This window comes from Excalfactoria chinensis, chromosome 1 (genome assembly GCF_039878825.1).
Source record: "Excalfactoria chinensis isolate bCotChi1 chromosome 1, bCotChi1.hap2, whole genome shotgun sequence".
Lineage (NCBI taxonomy): Eukaryota > Metazoa > Chordata > Aves > Galliformes > Phasianidae > Excalfactoria > Excalfactoria chinensis.
The window spans coordinates 44093556-44108732 of NC_092825.1; the positions used below are offsets into that span (position 1 = coordinate 44093556).

Consider the following 15177-nt stretch of genomic DNA (forward strand, 5'->3'; position numbering starts at 1 on the left):
GGGCTTTTACAATTGAACAAGATGGTTAACTATCCATCTCGTCTTGGACAATCTCTGGTGAATGTGCACATTTGCTTTTCTCTGTCACAAATCTATAGGGGCTTTTTAATATTTTATTTTATACTATCTTCCTTCTTTCAGTTGATAAAATTAAAAACCTATCTACTGCTCTTCTATTCCTCATCCACACACTGAAAACAGTATTAGAAGACAAAGAGGCCAATCCGAAGTTCTTCTGGCACAGCCAAAGAGGGACAGCAGTTTCCTCTAGCCACTTGGTGGCTCTTTTGCATGCTCAGTCATGCTAAATCATTAGAGTGCTGGTAGCTTTGATCAAATGCTTGGTTGTTAAAATAAATGAGTTTCCAGTTTTGTCTTTTGCTGAGATGGCTCTTACCAGTTTGTGCTTTTTTTATCAATTATTATAATTCTTTTCAAAGCATTCATCAAGCTCTGAAGGCCTCCTCTAGTAGAACTATTAAAGAAAGATTGCCAGCAAAAATTACATTGTTCACCTAACTCAGTTCATCATTAACTCAGATGCCATTTAGAAGATTCCAAACTGTCATTCATTATGCTTTCTATTTATTACTGGATGCTTTCTTAAACAAAATGTACCTTACTGATGCAGTATGATGTCTTCATATGTGCTCACAATGATGCCTTCTGTCTCATCTACACTCTTAGCTCTGGATATTGTGAGTCTTCAATGCATTCTTCAGTGATGCACATCTGTCTCTCATTCTGAAGCTTCTCAAACCTTCACAAAAGCAGTGAAACATACATGCATTTCCCTTTATACTTTCAGTACATTTTTTTATAGCATTTTCAAGGTGAGGTCAATTCTCCTGTGAGCTACTAGGTAAAAACTAAACTGACTTCTGTTCATTCTTGGCTCTGTACACTGACATTTTTTAACCAATTGGTCTTCCAGTTTTACAGCAGTACAACCTGTCAGAGAGGAGCAGTAGCCAAGGTTTGCAGCATTAATAAGTTCTCATATGGAAGCATGTTTTTTGTTTGTTTTTTTTTTTTCCAGTGATGAATCCTTCAGATTCTCTTGTGTATTTATAGTTTAATACCTTAAGAAAGCATTGACTATTTGGTACTAATGGCACCTCTTCCCTAAGTTCATCTTTAGGTGCTTTAGATGTTTAATCTCTTCAGTTTCCCTCATCACAATTACTCAGCCTGCACGTGACCTGTACGTTTATACTTAGTGAGCACCAGTGTGCATAAAAGAAATTTCTGATGATCAGCTTTCTAAGAGAAAGTTAAATTCAATGCATCATCCACAGTATGTGAAAACAGACACCTTTAAATGTGCCCTTACCCTCATTACAGTATGTTTCATTTCTGTGTATGATGCTTCTTCCTCATGACATCTTTGCTTTAGTCACCTAAATTCGATCTGTGACATTTTTTTTCCCCTGTATTACTTCCTGTGGGCTTTGTTTTAGTAAATTCTTTTCGTTTTTCATTTTTACTGACAGATGTTCATTCCTGGAACCAATATGATGTGAGAGTTGGACCTGATAGTTACATTACAACTGATTTTTTCCATGTTCATCTCCAGAATTCTTCTTCTTAGGCATCAGTTCCCTAATTTAAGCAAATCATTGACAGTTTCAGGATGCTAAGAAATGCCATGTTTTGGACTAAGACAGACCAATGGTGTAATTGTTTGGGTCCACTGCAGTCTTTTATCACAGCTATAAAGTGCTGACTATCATATGATAGAGATATTCTGGGATCCAGAACTGTACTATGCAAGGACACTTGTATCAGTACACAATCTAACACATATTTGCAGTGTGCTGGTATTTCTCTAAGGGCTCTGCTACACAAATACTCTTTAGAGACTACTCTGAAACTATATATTTCCTACACCTGAATTATGCACATAAACTTGACTGACCACCTGCCCTTTAGTTACTGAGTCCCGTCTTCTGATTTCTAAGCAAGACACTTTCTGATATTTACTGTTCTAATGCTACAACTATTCATTAAAACCAGACAGCCTCCACTTTTCCTGACCTAACTGAATTTTCCATTTTTTTAATGGTATCTTTTCAGTACATTTACTTAGAAAGCCCTTTTGAGATGAAAAGTGATGAGAATGCAGATTCCCTCTGATAAGGAGCTCATTCTTACTGGGAGCACCTAGTAGATTTAAACCATGCCAGAGGAATATAAATGGTTAGATTAAATTATTCAGCTCTTCCTTCAGAGTGCATTTTACCTAAATAGAAAATGCAGTTCTGCATGGGCAGTTCTTGTCTATTTTATTTTACAATTGTTAGGACATAAATTTTCAAGGCCTGAGATTCCTCCAACGAGTTTTTAAAAGACATCCTTTATTAGATAGCTCACATGATGCAGCACAGAGAGGAAGCTGCCCAGCTGTGTGGCTGCATTTAGTACTGTACAGACTATACCAGGCATGCTAATCAGGGAAAACCCCCTAAATCCCTCCTCCCACTAATCCACCAGGCACTGACATACATTGCCGTGCTCCCCTTCACCTTTAATTGCTTCAGCTTCTCAGCTGTTGGTTTTATGTGGGATGTCTGTTCATTCACTTCCTTAAGTGAATTATTTTTTCAGTGAGTTATTTTTTCAGGTAACTTCTAAAACTTTGATATAACTTGATCAAAATACATTAACGCAGAAAAAAAGCCACTATGTCATGCAGAGTGTACAACAAGCCTGCAGAGAATTTATACAAGGCCAATAGGTGTACAGAAATAATGAACATAATGCAATATGCTATTTTTCTAACTCATAAATTCTTAGTAAAAGCTCATTAAATCCTGTGCTGTGAGCCTACGTGGTGAGGGCACAGACAAAAATTAAAAGTGAAACAGGACAAAAAAAGAAGATGAAGGGTTGAGTGTACATGAATGGGTTGCAACAAGAGAATATAGAGTAGATAAGAAATTCACTTTCATAGCAGCTCTTCTGAACTCAGGCATCCCAAGGACCACATCACTGAAGGGCTTCACTTCTCACCTAAGGTTTTGGTTTTTGGCTTTGTTTGTTTGTTTGTTAGCTTGCTTGCTTTTTTAACATTGATTTAGAAGCATAGTTTGGTAGCTTTTCTTGTCTTTCTCTGTTTGGACCCTTCACATGCTTCAGATGGAGTTACAGACCTCTGTACAGCAAATCTAAATCAACGGCAGTTTTGTTTAGGTGTCAGATGTCAGCCAGTAGTTGCCTTGACTACTCCAAAGCAGATATATTTTTAAGTATTAACATATTCTAAGACTAAGAATGATCTCAAGAAAATAGAAAGCAACTGCAATATCAAGGAACTTCCTATTAAAAAAAAATTTTAAAGGTATGGTCATTGGTCCTTTGTTTTTATTAAAAGAGAAAACATATTTAATAGAAGACTACTTTATAGCGAGGTTAAACAAAGCAGTTTGTACTGCTTGTGTGCATGATTGATATCTCTCACTGCACTACATTAAATCCACTCCCTATGGACTGTGGGATGCCAGCATAGCTGAACTGTGAGGATCTTGTGTTCAGCTCAACCTCTAGCCTGGGGAGCCAGGCAGTGTTGCCAATTAGAAAAGCAATTGATACTATCAAAGGCATGAGTGTCATTCAGTGGGGCCTTGCCAGGCTGCAGAGATAGGTCAACATGAATGTCTTCAGATTCAGCAAAGTTAAATGCAAAGCCCTGAACCCAGAATAAAAGAGCCCCATGCAGCAGCCAAGAGCTGACTGCAGAAACAACAACTTCATGGAGAAAGTCCCAAATGTCCTGGAGAACAAGATGGATAAGGGTGAGTAATTGCTCTTGTAGCTGTAAAAACTAATCATATACTGGGCAGCGCTGGTAACACCACAACCAATAAGTTGAGGGAAGTGATTAATGCTCCCCATGCGCTTTGGATGCATCTGATACTGCTTGTAGACTACTGTGTACAATTTGGGGTAATGTAAGAAAGATGTCGATGAACAGCAGTGAAGCATTGGGCACTGAGACAGCTGGATTTATTCAGCCTGGAAAAGACTACAGTTTCATCTAATTGTTATCCTCAGGTACTCGGTAGGATGGCATAGAGACAGTGAAACCAGTCTCCTCCTGGAGAAGCATAGCAAAATGGCAAGAGAAAACCAATCAAGTAGTAAGCTGGCAAATTCCAAGCAGATACAAGGAAAGAAAATATTTACAGTGAGAGAAGACAATCTCTTGCAACAAGGAGCTTACAGGATCGCCCATCTGTGATTATTTACAAAACACAACTGGATGACCATGTTTCAAGTTTTACTTCAGCTAAACAAGCTGAAGGGGAGGTAACTAGCTTCCAATGCTCAGCAATGCTGAGTGAGATCCCAAACCTTCTGCTCCTCATGGTCATGAAGGGCCTCTTGCTCCAGGGATCAGCAGGCTAATGAGAGCTGATCACAGAGCTGGTACCACGATGAGGAAAGCATGGAAGGTTTGAATTAGGCACACAGAATAGCCATATGCAGATACAAGGAGAAGGCAAAAGCTTCCTAGACCTTGGAGCACTGATACTAGTTCCTAGTACTTGTTCCAATTCCTGCTCACGGGTCTTTGTGACAAATCAACAGGGAAGATATTTGCTGTGTAACTGTGAGTCACAGAAGCATTGTATTAGACCCACCCCCAAAACAGCACTTACGGTTCTCTGACTCATACTTCAACATCCCCTACTGACCCCATTCTCAAATAGCTACGGATAAGTTGTCATCTAGGCACAGGATATGTTTGAAAGAATAGCTTCAGAAGCGCATATAGGCTTCACTGAGGAAGCAAAAGTGGTCAAGATATTCATTTTCACCGCAGTAGGATAGGTGGTTAACCTCACCCTATTTGCCATCAACAGCTTCTATCAGAGTAGGTGTTTTTAGTAGGTATGCTTTCTCTCTCTGCTAAATAGGGAGTGGGAAGAGGCTATGCAAGAGAATGAGTCTGCATACTGACTGGCATTGTTTCAGGATCTTCTCTGCTGGAAGAAGACATACAAAACATGTATGCTGGATGATGAAGCTAACAGTACCTGTCCAGAAATGGGGTCAGCGCAATGGATTAAGGCATGACCAAGCATGCTCATCACTAAACTAGTTGCCATTCTGTGAAGACACAAGTAGCAATGTACTGAGCTATGTGTTTACTGAAAATAGGGTAAAACACAACAAAGAGGAGACCTGTGCAAAAGTTTGAGACAAAACCAGATGTGAGCGAAGATCAGCAGCTGAGGACTGCACCAACCACCACCTCTTAGACAAGGCTGTTCTCAGCTCAGCTCCCTGACCACAGGGATGAGGGAAGGGAGTGGAAAGTGACAGGTGGAAAAGTCTGAACTAGCCAAGCGCAATCAGTCCCACAGAATGCAGACAGCCAACATCTGATCCACCAGCAAGTCCTGCAAGTTAAATCTAATCATCAGTGTCTTTTGAATAAAGCTTGATCCTGCCTGGCAAGTTTAGACCAGCCTAGCAACTCAACTTCTGATCCTGTTCCCTGAGGTCTAAAGCCTATCCATCACTAGATAGTAGCCCTATCAGTGCATCTCATGACACTACTCTAAAGTAATTAAACTATTGTGAGGCTTTAGCTCATGTTTTTCCCTTGTCAGGATAAAATGTATTTGTTACAACCACTCAGGAACACATTTATTTTCCAATGCTTGCAGGAACCGGCCAGTTTGTTGAAATGCTTCAGTCACAGGTCACTTATATTTAGATGTTCTACATACAGGTTGCTGTTTGTTCCTATCCTGTTGAGACTGTTGAAAGAGAGCCTTGTTTGTTCCAGCTGACTCCTTATGCATGGAGCTTCATACAACGAGTAAATTACGTATAGTTTCCTGCCCAGTATCACTGTGACACAACCCACGGCCATGTTACCACTGACCCAACAAGTGCAAGACATATGTTCAACGTGCGTCCTTCAGCCTTTTACTCTCCAATCTCAGAGTAATTGGTTTCCATTTCCCCCTCTCCCTTTTTAGGGAGGTGAGGAGCAGGTGCTGGAGTCCTCTCACCCAAGGACTGCTGACTCTGATGCTTCTCAGGTTCCTGTAAAAAGAAACTGTCTGCGTGAACCAGATGCAAAAATACGAATGTAAAGATTATCTGGGCTGCTTTGCTCCTTCAGTGCCTCAAGCCTGGTGGTTTCCTTGCGCTATTTTCACCAGCTTGCTCACACAGGTCCTTCTGCTACAGGGTATAGTGGGAAGCAAGCTATGGGTGGGAGGCCGTCCACGTGTCCTCATGCCAGCGAGCTGGTTACAGCAGCACCCACATAAAGAACGGCCACAGTCTGGATAACGAGCTCTAACTCACCGGCACGGAGTGGCCCGGCCTTCCGCACACCGCCGCCCAGCGCGACCTCACTGAGGTGGGGCGGGGGGTGCCGGAGGCCGCAAGGGCGGTGACACTGGGGGCCGCAAGTGTCGTACGGTTCCTCGTTAGTATAGTGGTGAGTATCCCCGCCTGTCACGCGGGAGACCGGGGTTCGATTCCCCGACGGGGAGAAGCGTGATTTTTGCTGCACAGCCTCGCTCGGCACGAGCAGCGCTACCGACCGCCGTTGGGCTCAGCGGCTGTGTCATAGGTTACCCTAAAATCTACCGGTACCCATGACAGGGGTATAGACGGCCTGCAGGGCCGCTATCCCAAAAGGAAAAGAAAACAAGGAAAGAGAAAATAAATACAGCGGCAACGATCTAAGGAGGCACACTATTTTACTAAATACTATATCGGAATACAGAATAACACAATATAATACAATATAATTGGAATTAAAGCTAACGAATCAAAGTAAAATAAGAGAGAGTGAGTCCCGAAACCGAGAGGCCTACTGTAACTCTAGGCGAAACGGCTGGAACGCTCCCACACGGCTCTCCCCCTGGCTGGCAGGATCCAAGAGAGCGAGTCCAGCACTGAAGTGAGATTATATAGTCCTGGTCATTTGACTGACCGTGGTGCTTCCTGGGACATGTAGTCTTCCTTCTGTGAGCAGCAGATTCGTCAAAATTATCTATGCTTAACATGATGTTATGATGTGGAATACTGATAGCAAAATTACAACATTGCAAAACCATGACATTCCACCCCTTATTCTACATCATTACATTATGCTTATTATACACACACACACACATATATAGTTGTGAGTAATCAGCAACCTTATTTTCTTAACAACTTATATCTATTTCATGCAAATCCATAAGCTGAAAATAAAACTCCGTAACTTAACACACTATTATTTACTAACTCGAGAAAATGGCAAAACTGCCGGAAAGAGGAACATGATAACAGTGGAGGGAGAAAAAGGGGAAAGGCAGCACTAGTGAGGCCTCCTCCACATCAAGGTGCACTCATCCTTTCCCTAAGCTACAGGGCTGCTGCACGGAGGACTTCTCGGGACTGTCCTCCTCTGTCTCCATCAATCTGGATGTCAGGCAGGAGCCCTGAGCATAAGCAGAGGGGAGAAGCAGACCAGCATCACTGCTGGTGGTATGGCCATCCTCCAAGTCATCTGTTCCGTCCAGTGGAACAGAAAACATCAAGGGGAGACTCATCAAGAAACTCCCCAGCAGGTGATCACTGTATCACAGTATTGTGCGAGTTGGAAGGGACCTTAGAGATCATTGAGTCCAACTCCCGGGATTCGAGCCTTCTGTGTAGCAGAGCGGCACTTCTACCACTTGTGCCACTGGGAATTCGAACCCGGGCCTCCGGTGTTGCAAGCGGCACTTCTATCACCGCGCCACCGGGGCACACGTTGGTGCCAGCAGCTTCACATCCTGGCCTGGAGAGTTCAGCTCCAAACCCTCATAGGGGAACAGCGAACTCAGGCCTCGTGGCTGCAGGATGACCCCCCTCACTGCAGGGTGGCTCACTTGGCACATTGACACCATCCTCACCATGGGCTTCTGCTTCTTGCCCAGGTGACAGGGATAGGAGTGGAACTGCTGGGGCAGTGTCTGGAGTACCATGCCTCCATAGAACTTGCTTCTCCAGCCCTAATATGGTATTTTGGGCGATAGCATAGGGTACTGCGGGTACTGCGTATGTTTCAAGCCACCCAGTGGTTGCCTCCACCATGGTGAGCACATAATGCTTACCATTTCAGGATCGTGGCAAGGTGATATAATCAACCTGCCATGCCTCCCCATATTTATATTTTTGCCATCGCCCTTCCCCCCAAAAAGGTTTTCTCCTCTTGGCTAGTTTAATTATGGTGCATATTTCACAGTCATGAATGACCTCAGCAATAGCATGCATAATTAAGTCCACCCCTCGGTCTCTGGACCACTTATATGTTGCATCTCTTGCTTGATGACCTGAAGTCTCATGGGCCCATCAAGCTAGGAATAATTCGGCCATGTTCTGCCAGTCCAAGTCTATTTGAGCCACCTCAGTTTTGGCAGCTCGATGAACCTGATGGTTATTTTAATGTTCTTCAGTAGCCTTACTCTTAGGCACGTGAGCATCTACATGGCGTACTTTTACAACAATGTTTCTTATTTGGGCAGCAATGTCTTTCCACAGTTCAGCAGCCCAAATAGGTTTACCTCTTCGTCGTTGCCAGTTGTTTTGTTCCCACTGCTGCAACCACCCCCATAAGGCATTTTCCACCATCCATGAGTCAGTATAAAGATGAAGCATTGGCCACCTCTCCCGTTCAGCCACATCTAAGGCCACCCCTCATGCCGGACAGCCGGGCCTCCAGTGGGCTGGATGGGGGCAGTGCAGTTCTCCTGCCCCATGGCCATAGCGGTGGGCGCCTGCTCAGCCTGGAAGCGCACCAACCCCTTCCAGATATGGAACAGACCCACCGGGAGAGCTGAGACCGGTGACGTCCGCTTGGGGTTGCGCTGCTCCGCTACAGGCTGCCTCGCCTGGGCTCGGGAAGGAGCCTTGCTCTGACCGGAGGTTGTTACACTCAGACTGGAGGGCGTCGTGCTCAGACTGGAGGGCGTTGCGCTTGGACTGGAGAGTGTCATGTCCAGACTGGAGGGTGTCACACTCGGACTGGAGAGTGTCACACTCGGACTGGAGAGTGTCACACTCGGACTGGAGAGTGTCACACTCGGACTGGAGAGTGTCACGCTCAGACCGAAGGGCGTCTCGCTCAGACTGGGGTGTGTCTTGCCTGGACCAGAGGGCATCAAGTTCGGACCGGAGGGTGTCACGCTGATATAGGAGGTCATTTCTCTCAGCTCTGAGACTCTCCATCTCAGCTCTGAGACTCTCTCTCTCAGCTTCAAAAACATTTTCCCTCTCTGCCTTTTCAGCTCTGAGACTCTCTCTCTCAGCTTCAAAATTGAATAAGGCCCAATAGGCATTAGCCAGGCCCCAAATCATTTGTGCCTCCTGAGATCTGCCTGTGCCGCAACATTCCTGCCTCAAATATGCGATAAAGCTCTCAGGATTCTTCAAGTGTTCAGGAGTAAAGCTCCATGACACTGAAGATGTCTGCCTTTTTAAAGTCTCCTCAAAGCCTCTCCACACTCCCTGCCACTCAGTATTCTCTGGTTCTGGGGAAGACTTCCTCAGAATGTTATAAATCCAGATACTGAGTGAGATTAATAAAATAACCAACAGTATGTTCAGGGAAATTAACAGTGTGGTCAAATGGGCATTCAAAAACTGCATAATGGATTCAGGGAAGGGACAAGGAGCACGCAGTCCCCTGAAAAGCAGTTTTACAAGCAGTTTTAACAGAGCACACATTTTTTTTTCCTCTCTTCAATAACGAGATAGCAGAGCTAAAAGTTTACAAAATATTCTGGGGTATTGGCAGTCCGCCTGGACTTTCAAGGTCAAGCTCCCAGGTGCAGAAACGTAAACTTCAGATAGCTCCTTAGAGAAAAAAAAAAACTCGTAGCTCTGTAAAAAACTAAAAGGACAGCAGGAAAAACAGCAGCTTTTGCAGTTTTTGCCCACTTTTGCCCAAATTATGCCCACTTTTGCTGGCAATCTGCCCACATTCTCCACCAATTATGTCAAGGGTTACCCTAAAATCTACCGGTACCCATGACAGGGGTATAGACGGCCTGCAGGGCCGCTATCCCAAAAGGAAAAGAAAACAAGGAAAGAGAAAATAAATACAGCGGCAACGATCTAAGGAGGCACACTATTTTACTAAATACTATATCGGAATACAGAATAACACAATATAATACAATATAATTGGAATTAAAGCTAACGAATCAAAGTAAAATAAGAGAGAGTGAGTCCCGAAACCGAGAGGCCTACTGTAACTCTAGGCGAAACGGCTGGAACGCTCCCACACGGCTCTCCCCCTGGCTGGCAGGATCCAAGAGAGCGAGTCCAGCACTGAAGTGAGATTATATAGTCCTGGTCATTTGACTGACCGTGGTGCTTCCTGGGACATGTAGTCTTCCTTCTGTGAGCAGCAGATTCGTCAAAATTATCTATGCTTAACATGATGTTATGATGTGGAATACTGATAGCAAAATTACAACATTGCAAAACCATGACAGGCTGCTCGGAAGAACGGCCGCCAAAACACGCGCTACGCGGGGTGCCGCTTTTTGTTCTACAGGGCACGCAGCGCAGCCAGGCGGTAGCAGTAAGAAAACAACTCGCAGCCTCCCCGTCGGGGAATCGAACCCCGGTCTCCCGCGTGACAGGCGGGGATACTCACCACTATACTAACGAGGAGTGCCTGTTAAAGGCCTTTCCTGGCTAGGTTTAAGCTCTGTTCTTCAATGACTCCGAGGGCGGCGCATTGCGGTGGGAGCAGGCAAAAGAACGGTCTCTCGGCCGCGGAAACAGTTTGAGGGCCGAGGAATTGGAGCGAGCAGCCAGGAGCCGCCGGATGGCGGCAGCACCGCGGGGAGTGAGCTTTACACCACCAAGGGAACGAGAGGCCCCTGGTGCTGGTAGGCGGTGTGTGGGCGAGGGGCGTCAACGGGTCGCGGGAAGTGAGTCTGTGGGTGGGGGTAAAAGGGAGGCTCGGGACGGCAAAGCGACAGCAAAATGAGCCGGCCGTGGGCAGCCGCTGTGGCTGAGTTGTAACGCTCCGCGTGCGGCTCTCCAGTAGGACCTCGTGGCGCAACGGTAGCGCGTCTGACTCCAGATCAGAAGGCTGCGTGTTCGAATCACGTCGGGGTCACTCAGCTTTTGTTTCCGTCCCCGTTCTTTTTGCCGCCTTCATTGCCGAGGAAAGGGCGGGACGGGCGCCGTTGTTTGTTTTTGGTTTGGAGGCGGGACTTCGGGTTTCCTCGGGAAGAGACTAGAGTAGAACGAGGGGAAGGGAAGGAGGTGGTGTGTGTGTGTGTGCGCCTAAGAACTGCAGCCACGGATGTGTGCAAGGCTATTACAAAGACTAGGGAAACGAAGAGAAATCGGAAAGATGCAAAGGAAGAGCAGAAAAAAGAAGTGAAAGGAGGGACCAGGTGTTACAGGACAGGCCAAGAGCCAGGGGGGCAAGTGTGGTTTGCTTTTAGGAACAGAAGAGGGCCAACAAAACCCTATCTTAAAGAGAAACACTGAGCTATTGCTGGTTTTCGGCTGTAGTAGTGGAATGTTCCCAGAGTGGCCATTTCCAGAGGCAGAAAGGTCGAGAAAAGACTTTGTTTTGTTCTAGGTATGAGATAAGGAGACCGAGAACTAATAGCTTTCTTATCTGGGTGGACTGGGGAGTGGGACATTTAATGAAGTTAAATGTTATTAATTAAAGGAAGGAAACAGAACAGTTTGTTAAAGTAAGTCGTGAACTTGAGAAACACAGAAAAACGTGGCAGAGCGAAGATCCAAGTTTGTAAGAACTTGTGGTGTTATAAACCATGGCAGAAAGTAAAGAGAATAGAAAAGTCTCATAAATCGCACTACATGGAGTCAACAAAATATTTTGTTTTTTTTTAAAGCAAATACTTCTGTTTTTGCAACCTGATCTTTGTTTCATGTACCCTGAAAAGCTTGGAAATGCAGAGCCCTGCAGTCTTATCTGCTTTGCTCTGGTGCTTTGCTCTCACTACTGCTCTGATGCTCACAAGAGTTGTTTAACCCTCATGCACCTTTTGTTGTAACTTAAATCCCAAACTCATGCCATTGCTAGGTGGCAATGGGGAAGAATTTATTCCTTTCCTTTTTGTAGCGACTTGTTAAGTATTATAAACGTGTTAGGTCTCTCTAGAGATGCCTGTTCACAAGTTGTAGACTGTTTGCTAGGCCTTTCATGACTTGTGTTGCCAGAATCAGACACGGTGCTCAGCTGGCTCAGGCTGTGCAGTTCTGACAAGACAAGCAGGACAGACACGCATGTTGTGCTGCCTGCTTCAGTTTCTGAGGAAGATGCCCAAGGATGCTGTGGAGTTGCTGTCCTTGGAGGTATTTCAGGAAAGGGAAGATGTAGTCGTGGTTTAGTGGGCAATATTGGTGGTAGGTAGATGATTGGACTAGGTGAACTTAGGTGTCTCTTCCAACCATAGTGATTCTATGGTTCTATGGTTGTGAGGTCAGCACTTATTTTCTTCCTTAACATGACACTGTTGCCAAGGGTCAGCCTGTATTTCACCTTAGCAAACAGCACCACCTCTGCAGGGCTGACACCTCACCAGCTGTTCCCTATCCTGTGCTGTTTAACCTGGCTGCTCCTGGCTCCATATTTTGCACTTATCACTTGTCAAGAAGTTATGTTTAACTTCTTTCTACTTTTCCAGATCATTCCCAGTTTCTTAGGATTAAACTGAGGCCTTAGTATGTCCACCAATATATCCAAAATATTTGCAGTCTCTGATAGGTTCCTCTCATCTGCCAATCTATGCATTGTAGCCTATCATCCTAGTTTCTAGTGGAAATATTGCATAGAAGAGAATGAGTGAATTATTGGTGGTTTTCACATAAAAATATTGATGGTTTTCTTGAAAAAATATATATACATAGATAGGTTTTCTTGCAGAAATTAGTTAAATATTAACTATTTTTGAAGAAACTGTGAACCTACCACCTTCCAGTCTTAACTACTGTAAGTTTTCCTGGCTTGCTTTTGATCATATTGCATGAAAGATACTGGTACAGTCAGAATATGTATATAGTCGGGATATAAATAATATATATATTGAGTAAACAGACAGTGAGGTGGATCAAAAACTGTCTGACAGCCAGGCATAGAGGATAGTAGTCTGTGGATTAATGTCTGGTTGGAGAGCAGTAACAAGCAGAGTACCCAAGGGGTCAGCACTGGGTCTGGTCTTATATAGCACCTTCATTAACAAACAGGACAATGGAGTATAATATGCCATCAGTAAATTAATAGATCATACATAACTACTGGGAGTAAATGATTCACTGTAAAGCCGTGTCCCCATCTAGAGGGACTTAGGCAGGCTGGGAGGGTGAGCTGGCAAGTCTCATTAAGTTCAACAAATGCAAACTCCTGCAATGGGGGAGGGACAACCCATGTACCGGTACATGTTGGGGGCCACCCAGTTGGAAAGCAACTCTACAGAAAAGTGGTGGTCTTGCTGAACAGCAAGTTGAACATGAGCTACTAAGCCACTGTTAGCCACTAAGAAAGATAACAATATTTGTGTCAGCATTAGGCCAAGCAGTGCCAGCAGGCCAAGAGAAGTGATCCTTCTGGATCCTTTTGCTCTGCTCAGCATTGGTGCGGCCAACAACTGCTGTCCAGTTCTTGATCCTGACCACCAAGATGATGAAGGGACTGGAGTACCTCTCCTGTGAGAAGAGGCTGAGAGAGATGGGGCTGTTCAGCCCTGAGAAGAGGAGGCTCAGAGTGAATCTTATCAATGTCTATAAATAGCTGAAGGGAGGGTGCAGAGCAGATGGATCCAGGCTTGTTTCAGTTGACAAGATAAGAGGCAATGGGCAATGAACTGGGACATAGTAGGTTCTATCTGAACTTCAGGAAGAACATCAGAGCTGTGCAAGCGATGGAGTACTGCCAAAGGCTGCCCAGAAAGGCTGTGGAGTCTCCTGCCTGGGGGTCTTCAAAAGCAACCTCGGACATGAGCCTGGGCAGCCTGCTCTGGGTGTCCATGCAGGGGTGAGTGTTAGACCAGATGGACCAAATGTGCCCCACCAACCTCAGCCATTATTGAGCTTTGTGGTTCTATGACATTACTATTCTTCTTACTCTCTATCAAGAGAACATCATAGGAGAAAATTGTCTTGACATGATTTATTCTTGGTACAAATTTTTAGTCTTCTTTTTGTCTTCTAAATGCTTGAAACTATTTGCTAACATTTTTCCCTGAGGATGAGAGATGAGTTCATTTTAGATGGGCATTCATTTACCTTTTTTCTCATACACGCCCTCGCCTGTGTGAATTTCTGAAGATGTCCACAGGAAGTTTTGCAGATGCTTCCTTCCTCAGCACCACATGATGCGTTTGTCAACCTGAAAGTATCTTCCTTACTTGATTATTCTGTGACTTGTTCTTTTCCTACGGTAGCCAAAGTTCTTTCTTTCATTGGCAGTGTTAAAGTATAAATTGCTGTCAAACTGAATCTCTTGAGTGGTAATTGAGAAACTGCGTTACTGAAGTATAGCCCACTACCCTGAAATGAACTATGTAGGTTCTTAAACTTTCTAAGTTATGGAGAAGCCTTGAAGAAAAAGGTGAGGAAAACTAGACTGGGTGCACAGTCTGCTACATGTTCCCATGCTCCTACAAAATGTCTTATGTCTTTACTTAAGTTCCTGTCAGAGCCAATGGGTGTAAGAAGCAGTGGCAATCGGCTTGCATTCCTGCGCTGCTGCCAAAGCAGGTGCGCTACTCCAAGCATTCCAGATTGTTGCCAGATGATATCCTCGGCTTGCAGAGAGTTCATCTAATGCCAACACCGAAGATCTATTAATAGGAGCAGATGTTGACAGGCTGTGGTTTCATACTGCAGCTAACATGAATGCAGGCTGTCACACAGTTGTCAGTCTTGCATCCCTCTGACCATCCCTGCCTGCCTGTTTCCTCCATTCCACTTGCATCACGTCTTGCAATTGTACAGCAACAGCTGCTGGCTCAGCATGAGGGCCTGGCAGCACAGTACTAGAGCTGACACAAGGAAAGTATCAGTGGTGTGAGGCCCAGGACAGAACAGAGAGAAGAATCATCCTTTTCAACAAGCCGCAATCACCATATCACAAAATAATTTCATTCAAAATTAAATGAGAAAATTAAATGTTGCATTCAA

The 15177-nt window shown here is 44.7% G+C and overlaps 3 non-coding genes across 3 annotated transcripts; 2 read left to right on the plus strand and 1 right to left on the minus strand.

Moving 5' to 3' along the window:
- The first annotated feature begins 6446 nt into the window (after nucleotides 1–6446).
- TRNAD-GUC (transfer RNA aspartic acid (anticodon GUC)) lies at nucleotides 6447–6518 on the plus strand. Its single transcript has one exon. It is a non-coding gene; the product is annotated as a tRNA-Asp (tRNA).
- A 4090-nt stretch (nucleotides 6519–10608) lies between these two features.
- Nucleotides 10609–10680, minus strand: TRNAD-GUC (transfer RNA aspartic acid (anticodon GUC)). Its single transcript has one exon. It is a non-coding gene; the product is annotated as a tRNA-Asp (tRNA).
- Nucleotides 10681–11062: 382 nt separating this feature from the next.
- Nucleotides 11063–11134, plus strand: TRNAW-CCA (transfer RNA tryptophan (anticodon CCA)). The gene has a single exon. It is a non-coding gene; the product is annotated as a tRNA-Trp (tRNA).
- Nucleotides 11135–15177: the final 4043 nt, after the last annotated feature.